This window comes from Panicum virgatum, chromosome 1N (genome assembly GCF_016808335.1).
Source record: "Panicum virgatum strain AP13 chromosome 1N, P.virgatum_v5, whole genome shotgun sequence".
Lineage (NCBI taxonomy): Eukaryota > Viridiplantae > Streptophyta > Magnoliopsida > Poales > Poaceae > Panicum > Panicum virgatum.
Genome location: NC_053145.1, coordinates 16,765,378 through 16,770,504, shown reverse-complemented (window position 1 = coordinate 16,770,504; position 5,127 = coordinate 16,765,378). Strand labels below are relative to the sequence as shown.

General features: G+C 46.9%; 1 non-coding gene across 1 annotated transcript; it reads left to right on the top strand.

The window, feature by feature from the left end:
* The first annotated feature begins 277 nt into the window (after window positions 1-277).
* On the top strand, window positions 278-384 carry LOC120657924. The gene has a single exon (XR_005668453.1). It is a non-coding gene; the product is annotated as a small nucleolar RNA R71 (small nucleolar RNA).
* The last annotated feature ends 4,743 nt before the right edge of the window (window positions 385-5,127 follow it).

The following is a 5,127-nucleotide window of genomic DNA, read 5'->3' as shown; positions in this document are numbered from 1 at the left end:
AAACCTGATTAACCTCCTGTGTGGAGATTCTAGCTTCTTCATCAGAAGTTCCAATTTGGCAGCTAACATATCGACCGTGTCGATCTGATGCACGCTCATGGGACGAGCTGGCTGCCTTTCTCCTTTCCAACTTTGGTTGGAAGCTATCTTGTCGATCAGCGTCTTTGCTCTTGCAACATCGAGAGAGAGGAAAGAACCACCCGCTGCTGCGTCTACGTGGTCCTGGGCTTGCTGATTCGGGCCATGGATGAAGTTCTAAATGATCAGCCACTCTTCTATGCCGTGGTGTGGACATGCTTGAATGTACTCCTGGAAACGTTCCCAGACTTCCAGGATGCTCTCATCCGGCATTTGTTGAATTTCGGTGATCCTGTTCCGGAGGGCATCGGTCTTGCCCACTGGAAAGTATTTGGCAAGGAATGCATTCGAACAAGTTTCCCATGTAGTGAAAGCTTTCTTGTTGGAATAGAACCACGTCTTGGCTTTCCAGAGCAGTGAGAACGGGGACAGATGAAGATGGACGACATCCAGTGTAGTTCCTTTGGGGTTGATGGTGTTACTCACCTCCAGGAAGTTCTGGAGATAGGCATTGGCATCCTCGGATGCTTTTCTGCAGAACAGACTTGCTTGAACCATGTTCACTAGTCCAGTCTTCAGCTCAAAGCCGTCATTGCCGGCTTGGTTGATGTTCAATCCAGTAGGAAGGTGGCTACTGGACGGGGCAGAGAACTAACGAAGAGTCTTCTGAGCCATGTATGAGTGTTGGTATTTTGCAACGTCACGAATAAAATCCGCAAGCGCACGGATACCGCTGTAGCTTTCACCCAAGAGTATTCCACGGTATCGTATCCACAAGGGAACGTGAGTATGCTATCTACAGGTTCAAGTTCATCCAAAGACACATGCGCCGGTGTGGAGAAGACAGAAGAGAGGACTTTCTATATCTAGAATTTATGCTTAGAAGAAGAGATCACGTCGCCGTTATACTTCGAGCTAAAGGTGTCGACCGGCTTATACAAGCTGATAGCTCCTAAATGATGCTCTATCCAATATCCGAACGTGGAGGATTACTAGAAGGCTCGAACAGGGCTGTCACCACCTGCCGGCTACCTCTACAAACCGTGGGACTATCAGACAACTGAGTGGTATAGTCCAGCCTAGACACCACGTCTACGCCTTTTCCTACTAACCTTAGCCCTGGCCAAGACTACCCTTTTCTATCCGGGGTCTTAAGATAAGATCAAATGCTACCCGCTAGCATACACATCAACTAAAATAAGGCAGCTATGATAACTTGCGATCTAAACTCTAATTCCAAACAAACAAACAAAGAAAGTCTCGAACACTTACAACCGAATAAGCATCCGTCGAGGTACAAATGGAGAAGAGTACCGATAAACCCAGCACTTCCCCCGACTCCTCCTCACTCTCCTCCTCTTCTTCTACACCTCCTAGTCTACCTAAGCATCTAGGATGAAGGACTCAAGCTCCAAGGGAGGAAGGGTGAGTTGAGAGGGTGAGATGTGTGTGTGTTCATTCCTCTACCCCTCCCCTTGTATTTATAGGAGGGAGCCACGGGGTGAGCTGCAGCCGAGCCTCATCAAACCGCCATCACCAACCAGTAAGAGACCTCCACGTGGAACCTGAAGGCGGTGGGACCCACGGGTAGGTCGGCCGGCCTGCTTGGTCTCCCGGCCTCCCAGTGGGCCCACCGACCTTGCATTTTGGCCTGTGGGTCACTTTCTGGGCCCACTTGTCAATGGAATGAGGTTTATCTTTTATCATGTTGGTTCCTTGCTCTGGTGGGCCCTATACTCCATATTCTGACATGTGTCGCATCCTGATTCGTCGGAACATTGTGTCTTGGATTAAACCACACCATTATGCTACAAAATTAGCTCAAAATCACATGCACACATTCTAGAACATCATATGTGGAATCTGTTAGTAAATAAATCTATCCTAGCATTTATTCCACATTTTGGTTCCTTTTTGTGCAGGAGTTGACGGTCAAAATTGGTCGTTAGTGACCGTCAACAAGATCCCCCACACTTGGCCCTTTGCTCATCCCGAGTAAAGGTCAGGACTGAGGTAAAGCGGTAGCTTCCTGATAGAATATCCTGCACAAAAGTTATTCCATACTTAGCACTTGCTTGTGAACTTGAATGTGTCTATCATGATATCTTGAATTGTTGAAGAACGGAATGATCTTGGCTTCAAGTGTCATCCCGTCATGTTGCCAGACTTGGGGATTTTTAAAAGAATTTTTCCAGAAAAATTGTTCATGGTCTTACTCTCTTCCATGGGTCTCTCAGATTCGCTCATAGCTTCTTACCAGCATTTATCTTTATTTTATCTCACTGGCTCTGATGGTATATGTGGAGTTTCGATGGATGAGGTAGAATGCCATCTGCTTGGCTCAAATCTATTGCAAGATCAAAGATTGGATCCACAGGTTTATACTCATATTTACAACTGATCAGGTTAGTGCACAGATAAATACATGCTCGTTTTCATATCTGACTTTATTTGCTGGGTCATGCTTCTTTGGCATGCCATCTTTTCTCTCTTTCTCTCTCTTTTTTTTTGGGTCATACTTCTTTGGCATGCCATCTTTTCATCTCTCTCTCTCTCTCTCTCTCTCTTTTGAATACTATTGTCAGACAGTATTTAAGGAGCATGAGGTTCATCTGGGCATAACACCTTAAATCAAATGCGTAAATAAAGTAAAACCATAACGGGTCACAGAATTTGATCGAGCTCAACATGTAACCAAGAGACAAAATTTTTTTGCGAGTGGATAGTATCATATGGCTCTGGTAGGATGGTGGATAAAGAGATAAGACCAAGAACTCAGTTTTTATAAATAAAATTCCCAAACTGGTCAACATGAGAGAAACGGTCAACTTTAAACCAGATATATCACGTTAGTCAACAACCAAGCATCATGGGTCCTATAAAATATGGTTCACAAACTTAAGCGCAGTATGAAAAACATTTATGCAAGGCATCTATCAAGAGCTCTTATTAGCTAATTTCTTAAACAGGTTAAAGAGTTTGAGAAGATATGCTCATGTTTAGAAACGCTAAAGGGAGGAAACAAGTGAGGTGATGCAAACTCATGGGTCGGAGCGGGAGGTGCACGTGACGTGTGAATGTGATCGTGAATGTGTAGCGTCATGGGATCTCCCCCCCCCCACACTTTTTTTTGACCTGCTCTTCGATCATAGACAAAACAAACCAAATATGAAAGATAATGGGGCTGTGCCGGCATTAACACCGGGGAGCCAAAGTTCACACTTCTGAAATAAAAACCGGGGTGCGAATACACTAACCTAAACCTAAATGACACAATTAAAACTAGCGCCCAACTAATCCTATGACAATGAGAGGGGTCTGATCTAAGATCCCTACTCAAAGTCTTGGATTCCTAGTGCCTCTACTAGGCGATCCATCCTTTCATCAAGAAACTTGAAGTAAAGGTCAAGGTCCCCTTGCATCTCTCTAAACTCTTCCCTCAACCTCTACTGAGATGTGTCCAATCTGACATTGGCCATATGGGCTTTTGTAAGCTCATTGGAAAGTTTCTTTATCTCAGACTTGTCTTGATAGTCTTCCGGTCTGGCCGGTGGTCTAACTCCAAAGATTGTGAGGCGTGGTTGGAGTGGTGGCTCATCAGGAGATATCTTGTTGCGCCGGTAATCGTGGCTGATTATTTGGCCCTCCTTCGTCACCCACGAATGCACATACTCCTCATCGGGCTTAAGCCTCGGCCCAGGTGCATGTTCGTCCTGAAACAACTTGACTGCGAAGACCTCCAATTTCTTCTTTGAGGGCCTATTCCGTGGTTTGCTTCGCCGTACCTCGGCTGGAAGTGCTCCACCAGGCGATGGAGAACCACCAGAGAAGCCTAGAGCCGAGCGGGCTCGTGGGGAAGTCGGCCGACCAAGGTGATCGGCCGACCTGCCCCTGGCGTCCCTCGGGCCCTTCCTTCTGGGGTTGCTTCGAGGCGTTGCTGGCGAGGTCGCGGTCACTGAGAAGGCTTCTTCTTGAAGAGCCTCCGCAAAGTACTGCTCCATAGGGCTAAATGGATCACCCTGGCGGGATTCTGGCGCAACGTAAGGGACTATCTCCTTGTCGGCCATGGGTTGATGATGGTGGGATGCTAGTGGATAGTAATGGAGATTTTGGGGAATAGATGGAAACAAGGTATGTAGTTTAGGATTTCTGAGGAAAAGAAGAGGGGTACGAGACTCCTTTTCTCGTCGCGAAACGCCGGCACGCCACACGGAATTGGACTCTAGGTGGGTCAAGGAGGCTGTGCCCCGAAGCTGGGCCTCACTGGTGCCGGCCCAGAGTCAGTCGGCCTATAGGTCGACCGGCCCAGGCTGGGCCCCAATGGGCCCCAGCTTGTGCGGGTCAACTAGTGAGGTTATAGGTTTGAGAGGTAGGATGGGCCCACCTGCCCCTTTGGCCTATATGGCTCTTTTTGAATGTAAGTACGGGATCAACTAAGTTAATCACGTCTATCTCCTCATCAAGAGCTTTATTATGGTCTAGGAAAAGCTTGAGTCATTGACCGATTACCTTATAGGCGTTACCATCGTCATCTTGTATCGTGATGGCTCCATGTGGTGATGTGTCGATGACGTGATACGGTCCTTTCCATTTTCTTCGTAATTTCCCATGACCAAATAACTTGACCCTAGAATTAAAGAGAAGTACCTTGTCTTCGGGATTGAAGTTCTTAGGCTTCAACCACTTATCGTGCCATCTCTTTGTTCTTTTTTTGTAGATCGAGGCACTATGATAAGCTGTATCTCTCCATTCCTCCAGTTCCAAGATCTGGCGCTTCCGGTACTCTCTGGCTATTTTAAGATCCATGTTCCACCTCCGGATAGCCCAGTGTGCTCTGTGCTCCTGCTCTACAGGTAAGTGGCAAGTTTTCCCGTAGACAAGCTGATAGGGTGACATTCCAATGGGTGTCTTGTATGCTATCCGGTATGCCCAAAGTGCATCCGGTAATTTCAGCTTCCATCCCCTTTCCATCTCATTCGCGGTCTTCTGCAGAATATTCTTGATTTGCTTGTTAGATGTTTCTGCTTGACCGCTGGTCTGAGGGTGGTA